Source organism: Dermacentor variabilis, unplaced genomic scaffold (genome assembly GCF_050947875.1).
Source record: "Dermacentor variabilis isolate Ectoservices unplaced genomic scaffold, ASM5094787v1 scaffold_13, whole genome shotgun sequence".
Classification (NCBI taxonomy): Eukaryota; Metazoa; Arthropoda; class Arachnida; order Ixodida; family Ixodidae; genus Dermacentor; species Dermacentor variabilis.
The window spans coordinates 30,033,250-30,054,286 of NW_027460291.1; positions in this window are offsets into that span (position 1 = coordinate 30,033,250).

Genomic DNA, 21,037 nt, shown 5'->3' on the forward strand with positions numbered 1-21,037 from the left:
TCTTTATCGCCCGATACAAAAGTAACGTCGTCTCTCATGAGGCAAGTTAACGGCAACGCAATGCGAGCAAGTGAGCAATAAATCGCCGGTAATAGGCACCGAGTTCGAGGAAGCACCTGGCAGCCTTTTCATCGGATGGTACGGGAAACTGTGCGATGGCGGCAATTTTTTCACGATCCGGGCCGACACCTGCGTCGACACCTGACCACGAATCTGTAGTTCGCGGAAGCCAAATTGCCACTTCGCCGGCTTCAGGGTGAGGCTGGCGGACCATATGGACTGCAGGACAGCTTCAAGCCGTTCAAGGTGTTCTAGAAACGTTGCGCAAAACACGATGACGTCTTCGAGGTACACTACACAGGTTTTCCACTTCAGACCCGAAAGCACAGTATCCATGAAGTGTTGGAACGCAGCAGGGGCAGAGCACAAGCAGAAGGGCAAGACCTTAAATTTGTATAGGCCGTCTCGCGACACAAAAGCAGTTTTTTCACAGTTCCTCGATTCGCCAATATTCGTTTTTTAAGTCCAATGAACCGAAGTAACTTGCGTGTCGAAGTCTGTCGAGTGAATAGTCTATACGAGGATGGTGGTACAATTCTTTTATTTTGTGGCCTGATTTAGTTTTCGATAGTCCATACCGAAAAGTAAGTCGCCGTTTTTTTCTTTACTAGAACTACAGGAGAGGACCAGGGACTCATTGATGGTTGGATTACGTCGTCTTCAAGCATTTTTGTCATTCGTGGTTGTATGGCTTCACGTTCTCTGGGAGCCACACGATAAGGATTTTGATGAATTGGCCCTGTCGTATCCTCCGTAATTTTTCGCTGCTTTGTTAGAGGCAAAGCAGTCGTTAAACCTGGCCAATAGTGTAAGAAGCCGTTCTTGTTCGTGCTGCGACAAAGCAGGGTTAACGTCAAGTGCAGGTGCTGAGTCTTGCGTAGGCGCTCTTTCTACTAGTGAGTAGCAGCCGCAAACATCCGCGACACCATCATAACAAGCCACAGCCGTTCCCTTTGGAAGGTGCCATCGCTCTGTGCTAAAATTTGTTAGCAACAGGTTTCTGCGCCCATCGGTGACATTCACGCTTCCTCTTGCCACCTAGATACCGCGAATAAACAACAACATGGTTATTTGGTCGGAACTCCTTCGCAATGAACCGGTACTTCACATGCTACCGAAACAAGGGTACATGATCGAGGTTGGATGACGACGTCTTCGGTTAGAGAAAAGGAGTTGTGATTTGGCGATAACAAATGAACTGAACCAAGTCTCTTATAAATTATCACCATGCGTCCTGGATGTTAATTACTGCGCCATATTCCTTTAGGAAATCCATTCCATTAATCAAATCTTTGCAGCACACAGGAAGAATGATAAAAGCGGACACAAAAGAACATCCCCGATGCTAATTCTAGCACTACATTTCTGGCCGCCTGCCATCCTTATGGTAGCTCTTCAGACTTTCTTCAGGCGGAGGACGAGTTCTTGACTAATTATAGAGACGTCGGCACCAGTGTCGACAAACTCTGTCACCGGCTGCCCGTCCACGAAAACATAGCTGTCGGCGCTCGCAATTCTTTCAGTGTCGGTATTTATGTCGGTGTGTCGGGATGTCCTTGTCGTTATCAGTGTTTAGCGAGGGTGTTGGGGGCTTTTTAGTGTCTTGCGGCGAGCCTGCAACCTTACCCCCAAAGGTCGCCAGCTTCGGTTTCCCAGACGTGGGCTGGGCGACTTTCGTCCTCGGAGGTCAGCAATAGTACGTCCAGTCGGTGTCTCGCGTGGAGGAGTTGGAGAGCGCGACAGACGGCCGAAATCGGACCGATCATTGGGGACGGATTCGTCATTCAGATGCGCTATTGGAAGTCCCTGAAAAGTAGCGTCGTCACGGCATAGCGTGGAGTCGTCATTTGCACGTTGACCAAAGGACCACGAACCAAGACGACGAAATGATGTGTCGCGATGCCAGGAATGACTCCAAATATGGCCGCCGCCTCCGCAGTGAACACAGAGTCGGCTCCAATCGACGGTGCGCCATACGTCGGTTCGCCGTACGCCGCCGTTCCGTAGTGTTATTTTGCGGTGTTGTCCAAGGGGCGGCGAACGACGGCTGGCGTTATGACTGCAGTGGCATAACGGATGTGCTCCTCGAAGGCTCCTCTTGTGGCGGCGACCAAGGAGTGCCTGCATGAGGCTGGTGGTACTGCGGTGTGGTTTCAACCGGTGGTGGACATCGGAATGCGGCGGCATAACTGGTGGTCTTGAAGATAGGCTACCGCGAACGCCTGCCTGATTTCGTCGCGCTCGACTTCGGCGATTGACGTTCCGGGTCTATCCAGTGTCGGTTGAATTTACTGTGATGAGCTCTCTGATCAATTCACGCAAACGGTTCTGATACTCGGCAGTCACTGTGGTGGTATTGATTGTAGTGCTGGTGGACAGTCGATCATACTGCCTGCATCGTTGATGAAGGGCCCACCCAAGAGCCGTAGCCTCTTTGCTAAAGTAGCGGTGGTGACTGGTGGATTCCGTACAAGCCCCACGAACAACTGGTCTTTTACACCTCGCAAGAGGTAGCGCACTTCCTATCTTCGATCATGTTCTGGTCGGCTCTACAAAAGAGGCGGGCCATGTCCACGGCGAATATGGTGACTGGCTCATTAAGCTGTGGCAGCCTTCGCTCCATCCTCTGCAAGGTGATGTCCCGCCGGTCGTCACTCGCAAAAGTGTCCATGATCTTCTGCCGAAAGTCATTCCATGTCGTGAGGTTCTTCGCGGTTCTCGAACAAAGTACGGCCACTGTCGCCAAGGGCAAAATAGACGTGGGAGAGCTTTTGCTGCTCAGTCCACTGGTTAATCTGTGCGCCGCGTTCATACTTGTCAAGCCTGTCTTCAGTGTCTTCGAAGGCTACACTGCAATAGCGATCCGTAACAAGCGGATGCAGAACGGTTACCCGTTGTGGACTGGGAAACCGGCTGCTTTAGGGTGCTTGCGATGGGCTGGTTTTGGCCATTGCGAGATCTGTGCAGCTCTTGGAGAGAGGTGATTGAAGAGCGGAGAACTCCGTGGCTAGGCTTAGGTGTCGTCGACTAAAGCGATGAATGGGTGTCGTAACTGGTGTCAATGCGCCTGGTCTAACTGGATGACTACCAGAAGGACACCGGAGCATCAGGCGTGGTCAGTACCCTGTACCTCCACCACTGTCGCGGTACAACGGGGGCAGAAGACGTTCTTCAAGAACAACAGGACAACCTGGTCAAAAACAAACAGAAGAGAGACACGTCTTCTTCGTCCTCGCCCAGTCTCACTGACTAACTAGACGGGGTCCGTTAATCAACGTTGTCGTCAGCATTGAATACAGGCGCCAATATATATATATATATACTATCGCACGCTGTATGGTGTATTGTTTCGGTGTGGATCGTGCGCCTTGCAGGAAGGGCTCATAATGTATCCTACATTGAAACGGCGTCTCGATAAGGCTCTTCAAGCATCTGTGTCGCGTGAGAGGTGGTAGTGCTTTTCTACAGGAAATGTTCGCTGTCCTAGCGACACTTTCTTCACGTTCTTGTTTTATGCAACGAATAAAATAATATTCTATGTTCTGTTTGTCAAGCTTTCTTCATCTGCGCATGGTATCGTTTCAAATCACAGGAAAGTCAATTTTTGGAGCTACTATAGTAACGTACACTTGGCGTGCTATTCAACCCTATTTCGCGAGTCACCATTACCACCCAGCCATTGCTAATGCAGAAATAGGTAATAATCAACACACTTAGCTGGCTAGTCGCAATGAGTATTATAGAGCGTGGTAATAAGGCGATGTTAGTATCCTGTCTAAGTTTACACAGTGAATCCATTATCCGTGATAAGGCAGAAACCTTCGAGCCGGTGTTTTGCTCGATGACAGAGCGGAATGTCTGCCAGTTGTCATAGCAGTGAGGTCATTTCCTTTCGCTCTTTTTTATGCTGGCATGTTGTCCGGATTTTTTATTCACTTCCACGTGTACACGGTCGTTTTATGCTTCCGATTTAGCGAATTTTTTATCGGGAGACGCTGCAATAAGCGGTTTGTTTAAGGGCAGCGTGAAGTGACATTATCTGGTAGTGCTCGCGACGGTGGCATTCGTTCCAACGTGCCCCTGCCTAGAGTATATATATTTTCCACCGTGGTCAGGAGTGTCCTCTGTCAGGATTTTATAACATTAAACCCTCCATCGGTTCTAAGATCCAACACATTTTTGTGCAATAAATTTTTTCGGTGCTTGGGCACATTTGACCTGAAGGTCAAATGTGCCCAAGCACCCGCCACACCCACTGCTCAAAAGATTATTTTATATCGTTTTACTATTTTATGCGCACGTAAGCAATAAATGTTTCTTGTAAACCAATGATGGTGAAGTGTAATATTAGCGAAATTATCGTGAGGCAGTGCACACAAATTTTGCCATTGATCTGTTTGAAGCACTTGTCTGCGCTATCATACCTTGACAACGTGTACAATAGGAGTTCCATTTTTTGTGCGAAAAACTGTTGATCAGATACCGGCTTGCACTCACCAAAGCTGTATTTTCTGTGTGCCGGCTCCACTCTCCACGCATGTATGTTCCAAAGTCAACATTGGGTATCTCGATGCTGTGAAGTGCTGTTTTTACGATGCCATTTTTGATTACACATTGCGTCTGACGAGACATCGCCTGCGGAAAAGGATAAAAATAATTGTTCAGTCTACGTGAAGCTACGTAGAACTCACTATATTTCCTGATATCCATCACAATACTTCCACGACGAACGAATGCGACCAGGAGCTGCGACATCTTCGCAAAAAAGAAACACAAATGGCAGAACAGAGCCTGTTAGATACGCTTTTCTCCTAGAGTACTTCATCACTTATCACCAGATATTTAATTTATTTTTTTAAATTGCACATCGACCTCGGCATATTTCATTACCCTAAAAAGTGCTTTTATTTCCGTTAATTTCTTTAACAGTTCGGTCCTGCGTCGAATACATGTTTCGCTTTCTTTATTTATATCTTCTTTATTGTCTTATTCTTTTAGTTAAACATTTTGAAACGTTTGCGTCCCTAGCACATATACTTTTACCGTGTGGCTAGAGCTGATGTGTTTACCAGCTAGAGCTGGTGTGGTACAGTCTTTTCGGATATGAACGGGAGTAGCTGTGAGTCTGAGGTTTTATCCGATTCATTTAAGCCATGAAGTAAAATATCTATACCATGGAATAAATGGAATAAATTCCATACCATGGAATAAATGAGCTAAGACTTGGAGTGCATCTATTTCTCTGTATGGCAGCCTGAAGATTCATGCGGAAGGACGTTTGTATACTGTCGTAAACCCAAAAAAAGTCGTAATTTACGCCTTGTAAATACCGTCAGGGGCTGTGGGACAAGTCTTCACGCCTTGGGTATATTAAATATTGTTAGTATAACTGCATCAGTTTGTTTCATAAGGCGATATGGCTAATATCGAGAACAGAGCTCCATGGGCAAAATTAGCCAATATCTATAAAACTACATCAATACAACTTTGCGAGCATTTGCAATGCTTGCAGGATCGCAAGCGACTTGATTATGCCTCAGCAAAATGAACGGAATCGCAGTTATTGCGTAGGTATGCCGTGCCTTGCTATGATTGCTGTAGAAAATTTTCATTTATGTGTATTAATTAAAACCAACGTCTTTCCTAGTGACGTTACCACCACTTTTCCCGTGTCACTTATGTTTCAAACCTCTTTCTTGGCCTATCCCGCAGGTAGTGCAATGCCGTGTCAATTAAATTACGTCATTTTCCGGTTTGAGCTCTGTTAGTGTTTTGCACTTTTATTATTGAAGTCTAAGAAAATTTAAGATGATAGGCATCTAGATCGAGCCCTCACTGGACAGGCAGTAATGTATGGTAACCATGCGCATATGAAGCCTCGAAGGACCTGATAGATATTGTTCAAGCAGTTTGACACGTAAGTATTTCACCTTTGTCTGACATGCGGCATGTTCATGCAAAAAGTGGAAAATCGCCAGCAATTTCTTACTCCCTAAAATACAGAACCGCTTAATATCAACACGGATCTATAAACACCTCCAATTATTTTTCGACAAGTTGAAGGAATCATTTCGTCGCACTAAATGTTTTGATTCACTAAAAACACAAAATGCCCATCTGCATGTGAAAAACTAATGGCGCCCCAATATGTGTAAGCGAAACACAATAAATACATGTACACCTGTAACTCGAAAGTGTTACGTCTGTTGATCTAGACTAAAAATCGTAATTTCTCGAGGCTTACGGCTGAAAACCGGGGCCATTTCCTCGTAAACTTTTTTAAACCTCTTCACAGAGCTGCCTTGGATAACATAACACTTATCACCTGCTAATATACACTGCTAAAACATACAAACCAAGAAACATGTAGCACCCGTAAACGGCCTAGCATAATTTATATATTGACACGTGTACTTATCTTTATCGAGCGACCACGTTTCGCCACCTAACAAATGTAATCGCACAGCGCGGGACGCGCCTGCATGTATCCGAAGTTTCTGGAAAGTTATCGGTGCTTCTACCCGGCTGTCTGTTGTCGCCGAACCTTGTGTTATCTGATTTCATCGCCTGACGCGAATGGTGTAGAACTTTGTGGAAGGCACGCGGGTCCGAACGATTAGTCTGGAACAATCGACGACTGCTGAATAAAAGCCGACGCGGTTGACCCGCTGATCATATTTTCGACCATCGCCGACTGTATTCTTTGACGTCACGACCACGTGACATCTGGTGGAGGTGCTATGCGTTCATGTACCCGACTCCCCCACAAAGCCGTGACCCAAGCCCTCACGTGGAAGACAACAACGTCGCCAAGAACCAGCGAGGTAGCCGCAGGCTGCAAGGACTGCCCCCGGAGCACGGACTTTTGCCCTAGACGACTAGGAAGATGGCCACCAAGTCCACCCCAATGGCAGCCCCAGCGTCCCCCGTCGTGCTGCAGCAGCTCAGGGAGCCTCCGACGTTCCGCGTTTCAACTTTCGAGGAGCCGGAAAGCTGGCTTGAGACTTATGAGAGAGTCGCTCAAACTGCTATATGTCTTCTTCGCATTGGAAGACGCGGCCAGGACGTGGTTCGAGAACCGAGAAGCCACCTTAACGACCTGGGAACTTTTCGGTAGCGGCTTCCTGCAAACATTTACAAGGGTCGCGGGAAAACAGCGAGCCCAAGCTTTACTAGAGACCAGAGCGCAGCTGCCGAATGAGACGATTGCGATCTTCACTGAGGAAATGAGCCGTCTGTTCCGCCACGCCGATCCAGAAATGTCCGAGGAGAAGAAAGTCCGCCTGCTGATGCGTGTTGTGAAGGAGGAACTTTTTGCCGGAACGGTACAAAGCCCACCGAAGACCGTCAACGAGTTTCTTCGCGAGGCCACCAGCATCGAGAAGACATTCGAGATGCGAAACCGGCAATTCAACCACCGCACGAACTCGACAAACTACGCCCGAGTTCAGTCACTGGCCACCGACGACCTACGCGAGACTATCCGAGCTGTCGTGCGGGAGAAGCTACAAATGCTGTTCCCTTCATCACAGTCTCAAGTCGATTTGATTGCCGACGCCGTGCGTGAGGAGCTCCAACAACAACTTCGAGTAGCCCCTGAATCGCCGCAGCCTGAGCCTCAAGCGATGACCTACGCCGCCGTCGCACGCCGTCAAGGTCACCCTCCGCGACCGCGCCAGGGCCCTGTCATGCCGCAGTTCCGTCGTCCGCCGCCACCTCCGCCAGCACGACCACCCGTCGCCCAGCGCACCTACGCGACGAAGACGGACATTTGGCGCGCTCCTGACCACCGCCCGCTCTGCTACCACTGCAGAGAAGCGGGTCGCATCTACCGATGATGTCCATACCGGGAGATGGGACTGCGAGGATTCGCCGTGAACGCTCCGCACCCGGAGCAAGGTGAACGCCCCCGCGATATCGCCGACTACGTCGCCGCTACTCAGTGGAGCTCTCGACGACCGCCGCGTTCGCCATCCCCAGGCCGCTACCTGTCGCCGCAGCGCCGACCATACACTGGCCCAGCCCGGGGCCGTTCAGCGAGCCCATATCCGCAAAACTAAAAGCCGCAACCGATGGAGGTGCGGTTGCTGTTCGTCGAACTGACGAAGATCCTCCGCCGCCGACGAAGACACCGAAGAAACTACCTCGACGACATAACGACACGCCGCCGTCTTGACGAAATCAGGAAGCCAAGACTACACGGACGAAAGACGACTTGACGACGCGACGTTCCAACTTCAGTTCAACACGACGCAGCCGTGATCCGACGCCAAGACCTAACTGTAACGCAAGACAAAGAACCACCGACCTCGACGTGCTTTTCGAGGGCCACGCAGTCACCACCTTAGTAGACACAGGAGCCGATTACTCCGTCATGAGTGGACCCATCGCCGCCCAGTTGAGGAAAGTTAAGACTGCATGGGAAGGCCCTCAAATTCGAACCGCTGGAGGACACCTAATTATGCCGACTGGGATCTGCACGGCAAGAATTACCGTTCATGACTGGACTCACCCTGCCACCTTCGTTATCCTCCAATAGTGTTCACGAGACGTCATCCTCGGCATGGACTTCCTGAATCAACATGGCGCAGTCATCGACCTGAAGTCGAAATCAATAACGCTGTCGCAAGATCGAGCGATACCGCCGGAGAGCTGTCGCAGTCACCACGCCTTGAGTGTGCTCGAAGATCAAGTGAGCATCCCGCGGCGCTCCAGCATTATCATTTCCGTCGGCACCGAAACACCCGCTGACGTAGAAGGCGTCATCGAGGGTGACCAACATCTACTGCTCGACCGTGAAATTTGCGTCGCAAGAGGGATCGCTCGACTCAACGGAGGGCAAGTGGAAGTTATGCTAACCAACTTCAGCCAAGAGTTCAAGCACATCAACAAGGGCACGACAATCGCATACATCGAGGAAATTGTCGAAACCAGCAATGCCTTTGTCCTCTCGGATTCAGCCGCATCTACCCCGATAAGCATAGTCGCCGAACCAGACTTCGACGTGAATCCAAGTCTTCCTATGACAAAGCAGCAACAGATCAGAAGTCTTCTCCGACGATACAAAGACTGCTTTTCAACGTCATAGAGGATTCGACAAACACCAGTTGCAAAGCATCGCATAATACCCGATGAGAGCGCTCGACCACTCCGCCAGAGCCCTTACCGAGTTTCGACGCGAGATCGTGAAGCTATTAGGCAACAAGTCGACGAAATGCTGCGCGATGACATCATCCAGGCGTCGAAAAGCCCGTGAGCCTCTCCTGTAGTCCTGGTGAAGAAAAAGGACGCAACCCTACGCATCTGCGTCGATTATCGTCGACTGAACAAGATCACGAAGAAGGATGCGTACCCCCTTCCACGGATAGAGGACGCATTGGATCGGCTCTGCAACGGTAAATACTTCTCGTCGATGGACCTCAAGTCTGGCTACTGGCAAATAGAAGTCAACGAGAAAGATCGCGAAAAGACTGCCTTCATCACGTCAGACGGCCTCTTCGAGTTCAAGGTCATGCCATTCGGACTGTGCTCGGCGCCTGCAATGTTTCAGCGCGTCATGGACACGGTGTTAGCCGGACTGAAGTGGCAGACGTGCCTTGTTTACTTGGATGACGTCGTTGTCTTCGCCGGAAATTTCGACGATCACCTTAGGCGGCTTGCGACAGTGTTAGAGGCCATTAAGTCATCAGGGCTCACTCTGAAGCCGGAAAAGTGCCGCTTCGCTTACGATGAACTTTTGTTCCTAGGCCACGTCGTCAGCAAATCAGGAGTACGCACCGACCCACAGAAGACAGCTGCCATCGCAAAATTCCCGCATCCAACCGACAAGAAGGCAGTGTGCAGATTCCTTGGCATGTGTGCCTACTATAGGCGCTTTCTCAAGGACTTTTCACGCATCGCGGAGCCGCTAACACATCTAACCAAATGTGATGTCGAGTTCAAGTGGGAAACGCCGCAGGCCAAGGCATTTCAAGAACTCAAACGACGCATGCAGTCGCCGCCGGTACTTGCACACTACGACGAGGACGCCGATACCGAAATCCACACTGATGCCAGTCGCCTAGGCCTCGGTGCCGTCCTAGTCCAGAGGAAACAAGGACTTGAACGGGTGATATCGTATGCTAGCCGGTCGCTGTCCAAAGCGGAAAGCAATTATTCTACTACTGAAAAGGAATGCCTCGCCATCATTTGGTCTACGGCTAAATTACGCCCTTACCTCTATGGCAGGCCATTCAAAGTCGTCAGTGACCATCACGCATTGTGTTGGCTAGCTAAATTAAAGGAGCCTTCAGGACGGCTGGCGCGGTAGAGCCTCATACTGCAGGAATATGACGTCACGGTAATATACAAGTCCGGAAGAAAACACTCCGACGCCGACAGCTTATCGCGCGCTCCCATCCATCCCCCGCCGCAAGACGACGAGGATGACGACGCCTTCCTTGGGATAATAAGCGCGGAAGACTTCACTAAAGAGCAACGAGCAGACCCGAAGCTAAAAGGCCTCATCGAGTATTTGGAAGGGAACACCGACGTTGTCCCTAGGGAATTTACGCGCGGGTTGTCTTCGTTCACGCTACAAAACAACCTGCTCGTGAAGAAGAACTTCTCACCAGTCCGCGCCAGCTACCTTCTTGTACCCTCAGCCCTGCGTCCACAAATACTGCACGCCTTACACGACGATCCAACCGCTGGGCACCTCAGATTATCCCGCACGCTGTCGAGAATACAGGAAAGGTATTAGTGGCCGCGTCTGACCACCGACGTCGCCCGTTACGTCAAGACCTGCCGAGACTGTCAACGACGCAAGACACCACCGACAAGGTCAGCAGGATTACTACAGCCGATCGAACCTCCTCGCCGACCACTCCAGCAGATTGGGATGGATTTGTTGGGGCCGTTTCCGATGTGAACATCCGGGAATAAGTGGATCGTCGTGGCGACGGACTATGTCACCCGCTTTGCTGAAATTAAAACTCTACCAAAAGGCAGCGCAGCCGAACGGGCGAAATTTTTCGTCGAGAGCATCCTGCTGCGACATGGTGCCCCAGAAGTCCTCATCACCGACAGAGGAACGGATTTTTTGGCAGGGCTCACCCAAGTCATTCTGCAGTACAACCAGACAAGCCAATGGAGGACAACTGCCTACCATCCCCAGACGAATGGTCTCACGGAGCGCCTGTAGAAGACCCTCGCCGACATGCTAGCAATGTACGTCGACGTCGAGCACAAGACGTGGGACGCGGACCTGTCGTATGTAACCTTCCCTTACAACACGGCGGTGCAAGAAACAACACAGATCACGCCGTTTCAGCTGGTTTACGGCAGGAACCCGACGACGACGCTCGACGCCATGCCGCCCCACGTCACTGACGAAGAGAATCTTGACGTCGCTAGCTATCTCCAGCGCGCCGAAGAAGCCCGACAGCTCGTCCGCCTACAGATAAAGAACCAACAGAGGACCGACAGCCGACACTACATCGTCCGACGACGCTTCGTCGAGTACCAGCCCGGCGACCGTGTTTGGGTTTGGACACCGATACGCCGACGAGGACTGAGTGAGAAACTATTGCGCCGCTATTTCGGACCATACTAGGTCATGCGACGTATTGGTGCGCTGGACTATGAGGTCTTGCCAGACGGAATTCGGCATTCACAGCGGCGACGCGCACGATCTGAAGTGGTCCACGTGGTGCGTCTGAAAGCCTTTTACGGACGCTGACGAACATCCTTATTTTGTTGTTTTCTTTGCTACGGGTGTTTTTCTTTATTACTTTCGTTTGTATGCAGCATCGAGTCGATACTTTTTAAGAGGGGAGTATTGACACGTGTACTTATCTTTATCGGGCGACCACGTTTCGCCGCCTAACAAACGTAATCGCACAGCACGGGACGCGCCTGCATCTATCCGAAGTTTCTGGAAAGTTATCGGTGCTTCTACCCGGCTGTCTGTTGTCGCCGAACCTTGTGTTATCTGATTTCATCGCGTGACGCGAATGGTGTAGAACTTTGTGGAAGGCACGCGGGTCCGAACGATTAGTCTGGAACATTCGACGACTGCTGAATAAAAGCCGACTCGCTTGACCCGCTGATCAGATTTTCGACGATCGCCGACTGTGTTCGCCGCTCTCGTTGTGCTTTAAGTGTAGCCTGTTTTGTGAGCACAGGTTCGTCCAATAAAACCTAGTTTTGCCTTTCACAGTATTGCTACTGTTTTCTTCTGACGTCACGAACAGGTGACAATATCAAAGAGTAGCCAAAATTTGAGCCTGATGTCGCAGATTAACTGGCTATATGCTAACAGTAGGTGCTAGGCCCATTATTTTTAAAGCGAAGTTTCATTTCCCTCTTCCCCACAGTTTGATAGCGATGGCTGCTGCTGTCGTGTCGTTTATACAAGTTGTGCAACTGGGTAAGTGGAATTGGACATGTGCCACTGGGCATGCGATAATTCCTGGCCAATCGCCCAGAACTGGTATATGCCACTGGTTAGGTGCTCGAATAAACAAACCCAACGAGAGCAAAAAAATGAGCAAGACGGCCAAAGAAAATTTAATACGTGGGCATTAGAGAAGTTAAATAGGCATCAGTAGCAGCCGAGTGCGAAGAAGTAGTAGACGGAACAAAATGGGACCAGAGAGTGCATTGTAATTGGAGTGTTAAGTTACAGAGAAGCGAAGAACTCGGCAACAGAAAATTGAAGAAGTTGGCTACACAGAATAGAGAACTGAAGAAAACGTGGGAACAGAATCAGGGTAATGTGAAAAAAGTGAAGAATAAATGCAGAACAGTGAATTAAGACATTTCAGCAAATATCCAAGAATGTTTCTTTTACAACCAATTGACATGTATGCAGGGCAGATGCAAATACCTTTTAATAATTATGAAATATAGGTAGCTTCACCCCATAAAAGGGAGCCATCCCACATCCTAGGCATGAAAAACCACAGAAAGAAGAAAGTAAAGGAATGAAAAAGCACTGTAAGAAGTGTTTAACAAATCTGCAAAATACTAACCAAGCAAGTTCATTGATTCCTGTGAAAATAAAGAAAACGTAAACAAAAGTTATCAGAGTTCGATGGTAAAAGGACGTACATCTTTGCTAGTCGCTATTATAAGGGGTGCTGTTGAAGGTAGATCTTACTAACTTGTTCTATTTGCAGCTCTAATACGCATGAACAGATCGTGCGATCACTGGGGAAAAAAAGGTAGGAAGGCGAACGACAACCAGTTGAAGTCAATGAAAGACGATTTCTGTAGACTTTGTGAGATAGAAGGGTCAGTTAGGCACGGAGTCTCCTTGCAGGGCGCTCTATTATGTCACCCTTCGCGTGAGGGTAGTGGAAGGAGTGTTGGACTTAAATATTTAATGTGATTAGCTTTATTGGGGTACATATTGCCCTTTTCCGGCGCCGTCTGTCTGTCTGTAGGTGGGTCTGTACGGGGTCCTAACGGCTTACCCACCAACTTGGATGAATGGTTAGTTCAGGGCATAATGGATAGAGCATCGCGCTGCTGTGATGACGAAACTGGTTTCAAAACCAATAGTGAGGTCAAGTTGGGTCATGGGCATGTGAAATTGGGCGTGTGCCCCTCATCAAATAACCGTTCTCACGTTAACTTCTGTTACTGCTTATGTGCTACTGCTCATGTGCTGCTCTTCAATAAAGGTAGCCCGGTGGAGTGCGGGAAACGTACTATCAAACTACTGCTCTGCTTGCTTATGGTCGCTCGCGACGGAAAACAGGATCACTGACAACATGGTTTCCTTCAGCTCCACAGCCTGAATCTGCGGTACGTCAGCGAGACGATGGTGGTACGCTCCGCTTGGGACACGTTACATTGAAACACGGAGTTCAGAGTTGAGTTAATCAGAAAACGCCACCTGGTCCAGGAGAGCTTAAAAGCCCGCACCTGCGGCTCGTCTGTTGCCGTCAGGCGGGCTGGGGCAACGTGCTAAGAAACCTCTTCTCTGTATTATAAGTTTCTGACATTACTTATTTTTCCATTTCGTAGAGGTACTGTCTACCTGTACTTGAAACGCAGCGCCTGCGAAGGCTATTATCACACGGGAAAATGATCTGGCATTACACAGAAATTATTAAATAGTATCATGCCACATTGGCTACAAATGTGGTTATGTCCTACACGTACGACTGCTAAAGAGCACATATTTTCTCCCGGGACTTGTGCAGGCAGACAGTCAAAAGCGGCTCCCAAGTCACCGAACCAACCTCGACTGAGGTCATACCGAAGTTAGACCTGGTGCTTCGCCGCTGGGATACATTTGAGAGAAAGCACAGAGAGCAATTTTTCATGCATAACATGACTAACCAGCAAATTGAATAACAATGTGAAATTATTCAAAACATGAAAACATCGCTGGAACTGCTTTCCTCAAAGCACAATGAAGTCTTGATAACGGTTCAGGAAAATAAGCTAGAAATTAAGGAGATGAGGAATAAAGTAGTCGATATCCACAGCGAACCGAAAGCACAAATCACCAGGATTGCTGAGTGAGAGCGTCACGGTGACACACTTGAACTTTTCTGGAGGAAGAATAACCTCGAAATCCATGGAGTGAACGAGAATGAAGGAGATGATGCATCTCACGTTATTACGTTATAATCCAGACTTTCAGACGATACTTCCATCATCATCACGATGTTGATGTTTCTTCAATTGATTCTGATTATTGCCTTAAGCGTCGATCGGCAGCGGCTGTCTGATATGTGTATCTTTAGGCGTGTACAGCTGGGCAAGTTGGTTGTGAATAGCATTATGAAACATCGTTCCAGCGCACAGGTAAGCACGGACAAGCAGAGGGGGACAACAAGAACGCCGGCGTTCTTCTCCCTCTCTGTTCGTCCGTGTTTATTTGCGCGCAGGAACAATGGTTAATAACGTGAATCTTTACCCACATTTTACGCAGAAATCCTAAGCCAACTTCGACGATCTTTGGAGGGCAACGGATCTCAATTACCTTTTCTGGGTGCTTTAGCTTGCATAGTTCCACCATTTCTTCAATATAGCAGGCTTGACAGTTGCGCATTTTTCTAAATCAATTCTAATATCACCTTGAACTTGCTGTTTGCCTCCTCCTCAGCTACTGGCTGAACTGTCTTATGATGGATATGATAGCATAACCAGAGCATACTGGGCATGAATGGCAGACGACAGCGTCGATGAACCAGCGATCGTGAGCTAGTGTTTGGCCTCCGTGGTTGCTATCGTGCGAAGTTACGCTCTGTGAGTACGGGCAAATGAAGTGGTGTTGCGTTGTTGGCCGTACGAACTTTAGCCATCAACAGTCACACACGCAGAATAGCCAATGGCTATTGCGTTCACCCGGGGTTAGACCTTTCACAGTCACCGAGGTCATGCATCTGTTACGGTGGACCTTCGTCTGCGTCTGCTAGCGGAGCAACTGCAGCTTATGTAACCGTAGTGTTTTCCTGGAAACGCTGGTGGCGAACGCTATGCATGAAGGCGAGCTTTCTGTTTCCTTGTTTTGTTTCCCCCAACGGCTGGCGCCGCTGCTGCCGCAGATGCGCGGAGGGGACCGTCATCTGAATGGTGCTGCAAGGAACCGAGCGGGACGCGCAGCTTCTATGAGACAGACCTCAGACGGCAGCTGAAAAGGGTATTTGTGTTTGAGATTCCATGTAATAAAATTATTTATTATCGGGTATTCAAATTATAAGACGACGCTACGATGTATGTAGGTTGTGTGTAAGTCGTACGTACTTTCGGAACATTCTGACCCATCTTACTTTGAGAAATTCAATTAGTTCAGTAACGCCTCTGCGCTACGGGGACTGCCTGCGTATCGGGATGCGTGGTTCGGTATGATTTTTCTCATACGAATATCGCCACCAGCGCTGATGCTGGAGTTTTTGCAACATGGGACTCTTAACGCTATCATGTTAGTACGGCCTCTCGCTCGCAGTTTTCGAAGGTGTCCGGTCACTCATGCCAGGGTGATGTGACGTTGCATACATGAGCAAAATCCGCATGTTTTGTTATGTTGCGACGTTATTTGATGTCACCGATGCGGGGCTTGCATTACCTTTCAAGAAACGACGAGGTAGTCACTGCACTGCGCCGACGTAAACAAATACACCGGTCGGTGTTTGGACTGTCACCGATGTACTTCCAAGCAAACTGTGCGCTCTATAAATCGACATACAAATGCGGAAAGCAGCCATGCACAACATGTTAGGGAGGGACATGCTCTTTTGAGTAGCGGTAAAACATCTAATATAGCAAGTAGTAAGTATAAAATCACGGGTTAAGGCTCCTTTGGTTTTGATGTTGCAGCGCGATGTGCTGCGCTGGGCAATGGCTCTCGAGGCGACCCGTCGAATGCTGACGGCGATCCGTGCTTATAAAATTCTTCGGAAGCCGAGTTCGCAAGAACAAAAAAGTGAAATCTTTTAAAGGAAGTTGCTATGATCTGCGGTTATGGACGGCACCCAGGACCGTCGAGGTGGCGTGGGCCTAACGGTCTGGCAGAGAAGGACCCAGGCAGAGACTCGAGGCGATCGGCCTAATGAGTAGTAAGAACATTTAATTACATCGGTACGGAGCGGTAGGCTTTACAAACTTCCTGATGGAGAGCGACACAAACGCTCTAAGCTTGTGCTTAAAGCTTAAGTCCATTGGTAATCGCAGCGGGTGGTTGCTAAGCGGCTATGGCGTTGTGCTGATAAGGACCTGTTCGAATGATGAAATCCTGCCCGTGGTGGCCACATTTCATTGGGGCTCAATGCAAAAACGCCCATGTCTCGTCCATTGGGGGCAGGTGAAAGATGGCCTGATGGTCAAAATTAATCCACAGTCCCCCACTACGCCATGCCGGATAAAGATATCTTGGTTTTGGCACGTAAAACTCGAAAATTTAAAGCCAAGTCCGTTGGCGGGGGTGTTTTTTATAGACCCTTTTCATGTCGATGTTTGCTAATTTGGGGACGCGCGCTTTCCTTGCCTTGGCTACTTCCATGTCTACAATGGATGTGCGTGACACCGGTGCAGCTCAGGAAAGCTCTGTTGCCGTGACACCACGGCTTCGTCGCTATTGCCACGAAGCTGTGGCTTATCGCTTTCGGAGCTCATTATGTATACGCCTTGTTCAAACAGCGCTTGGTGCTAATCTTGTGCTTGTACTACAAGGGTTGCTAGGAGCATATTCCTAACGTTTTAATCTTTCGGCTTATGAATAAAATCAGTATCAGTAACTTTTGCGTTTTGTTCTTTATTTGGCGAGCTCTTTGAACCAGCGCCTCGTCACATTTGGGACTGTTCACCAACCGTAGTGGCCTAGCGATTATGGTGTTATACTGCTTACGGTCACTGCGCCCACATTTTGATGAGGGCGGAATGTGAAAACTTCCATGTAGCCTGCACTGAGTGCACGTTATAGAACCCCAGGTGGTCCGAATGCATCCGGAGTGCCTCACGGCGTGCCTCATAATCAGATCATGGTGTTGAAGCGTAAAATCTGAGAATTAATTTTTTGTTCTTTCTGACTCAATAGCCGTTCCTCAGTGCGGTCACTATCAGATTTTTTATCTTCTGCATAATCGCTTGCGGGTGTGCTCACTTGCGACAGATTTGCTTTTGCTGCGCACAAGGTTTAGAACGTAAATGTTGTAGACTTCAGAATAGCTGGTAGCAAAGACGTATTATCTCTAGTCACGCGTTTACTCGGTGAACCGTCACGAAATGTTCAGCTTCGAACATTCGCGTGCCGTCGCTGTAGTCACCGTCACCGCTGCTTCAACGCATAGATTTAAGATTGCGCGCATTCACTTACTGGTGATACGTTGGCGATAGAGAGGCCGTAAGTTTGCGTGTGAGTAGGGGTAAATACTTGTCCATTATGTGAGAGAAACTTGCCATGCCAGGAAAAAATCCAACTCCATTTGTCCTGTGTGAGGTGCAGTACTCACCCTTTATATGGTTCGGCGTTGAAGTCCTTTCTTTGAAGGCGAGCTAAGGGACGTTGGCAGGCTAGTTGGATGGGATTCATTCAATGCAGCGCAACAGGACGAAATAGGTTAGCGATACAACGCTGCCGGATGAGTCATTTTTTTTTTCTATCGCAGAGAAAAGCTGTGCATCACGAGGCGCCGGCAACAAAGGCCGTCTTTATTTAGTTCGAGCCGGCGAACTAGGTCAAACAGATTCATTATATTCCTTAACGTGCCAGTCACAACTTTTCAGCTGAGCACGTCTTTCCTGTACTGCTCCAGATTTTGTAGCATAAACCAAACGCTTTGCGTTAGCGAACACCCAGATGCATTTCCGACAGCTGGTCCTACAGAGCAGGGCAAAATCGGTCATTGTTTCGCATTCGTGCTCTTTTGCTGAGGCATCGTGCCGCGCGCCGCCGAAAGCGCCCTCTCTAAACTCTAGAGCTCTACCAAAAAGGGCCAGCTGCCTCTTTGGAACACCCTCGCCCAGGAGCAGAAGGAAACGGGCGCTGTCTAGGCTTGCAGCTGCCGCTCGGTACATGAAAGTAAGTCGAATGGAATTTCTGGGCGCCACCTGGCGTTGCAGAGGGAAAGGCAATGTCGCGCACACACACGCACGCATCGTTTGACAAGTCTGTGGATAGCTCTGCTTTAACCACCTTGCCAAAACTCATCTTGAATGATAACAATGTTTAATTTAACGGCGTACACTTTTTACGAGTGGCACTTGAATGGGGACCAAATTAGGTACCGATTACACTATTATATCTTGGAAGAACCAGAATATGAATTTCCATCAACACGTGAACTAAAGCCATACTACTGTAAACACGGGGAAAGGAAACTTTTGGCCTTCATTGCAGGCTTTAATAGGGTTCATCCATCCGTTTTATTTTCGTATTCATACTCACACTTGTCTCCCTGTTTTGTGGACGTCGCAGTTACCCTGTGCGGTAACAAACGATCTACTACACTTTATAAGAAGTCCACTGACGTTCATCGGTGCCTTCGTTTTCAAAGTAGCCATGCTAAGCTCTGTCAAACCAGCATATACTATAGTCAAGCACTTCGTTTCAAGAGGCTATGTTCCCAACATTCAGATATTATGAACAACTGCGACAGACTCTGCGATGGCCTGGAAATGCAGAAATATCCGCTTCAAATTGTGAATGACACGGCTAAGCAAACAGATGCAGTAGACTACAGTGCGCTTCATAGGCTGGATAAGCGGGTGGATCAATAAAGCCACACTAATTTAGTTTTAACACACTCGGCATCGATTCCAAACTTTAATATCGTACTTTCCTATCATAATAACATACTCATGCAGAGTAATCGCCTCAGAGACGTGTTTCCGGAGCCGCCACGCGCAGTGTGCCATAGATAAAAGGTTACACGACATAGTGACGTCTTCTATAAGAACAGGACCTACTCACATAAGCTGTCATCCTTGCAACAAGTGCACCAGCTACAGTATATCGGACAAACGGAAACAGCATGTAGGTTGTGTTTTAACAAGTATAGATCGCATGCCGTGAGCCTTCCTAATCTTCCGCTATCCATACGTCTCACTATCCCGATCAGCTCTTTTGACACGCTAACCGCCAGAGTACTTGCATGTGGTTTCATATCGCACCACGATATGGAGGCTCGCGAATCATTTCTAATCCGTAAATTTGGTGCCGTGGCTGTTGCGTACATTAGTCTTGATCTACACCGATCTTCTGGGTACATTGACCTTTTTTTCCGCAAAACAGGAAACCGCATACTCGGTCCTTACAGGCTAAACAGCACGTTTTTCATCGCATCATTCATGCCATGTCGCCAGAATAGTTGTTCGTACATCCGACACATGCACGCACATCATTACAAACAATTTTCTGGTTGCTGATGTGTAATTTTATTGCATGTAACCTGTGACAACTGATGTTCATGAATTATTGTTCTCACATTTTTGTGAATACTTGTGTACACCCCATTCTTTTGCTAAAACCTTTTGTAAACACTTTCTTTGCTACATCTGTTGCTCTACAAATCTGCTGTTAAAATGATCCCGTCCCGTGGTGCATTTTTAGCACGTTTGACATGTGTACTGACATAGCCTCTTACAGAACTTTTCTGCCTGCCGGATGATCAGTAAACCAATGGGAAGGGGCCGTGACTGTCACTTTTGTTTGCTTTAAGAACGAATAACATTGCCTAGACTGAGCGGCTTGTCTTATCCAATTGGCTAATAAGACGCGAGGAACGCGCTCAAGTGGAGAGGGATGCAACGGGGCCGAGCCAGTGTACCGAATATTGATAACCGAATGAAGGAGGTGGTGCCGGTGTGAGCGACAGGCCCGTTTTCCCTTAGTTTGCGGTGGCTAGTCGAAAATCGTGGCGGCATGGAATGGCAGGTTAAGAATGTGGCTAAAAAGAGCCCTCGCAAAGAAAAGTTCGCTCAGCGAGGTCGTAAACGTGCCGAAATAGCTCGAGAACGTTATACGGCCACGCACAAGGTTTTATTGTGCGCAAATAAACCCATGCTCTCCGGCAAGTGCGAGTACCTAGTGCCTGAGCCATCGGCGGCAGCCATCTTTTATTCCGCTCGGAATGGGGCAGCCTCCGGCTATTCAGAGAAAAATTCAGTTTTGTCCGTCATAATAATGCAACTTTAACACGTACATGTCAAAGTGACGCGGTTAGTTCTAGCGGTTTTGTGATGTCGCGTGACAGGCAGGCGAAGTGAGTGCAGCCCGAAAACTTTTGACCACTATCCGATGGCTAATACCGAAAAGGCGTCGAATTATGAGTAACTATTTTTCCTTTGTTCACTCCAATCATGCGTAATCAGAGTGTACACGTTATATCAGATGGGAAACCATTGCGGTTTGCGTGACGTCGCGTGACTGACAGGAGAAGTGAGGGTGGTCCAAAAAAAGTTTTTGACCAATCGCGGAATGCTCGTCGCCAAATTTGAATAGAGAAGTTTAAAATAGGTATACATTATAGCGCACTAAAAG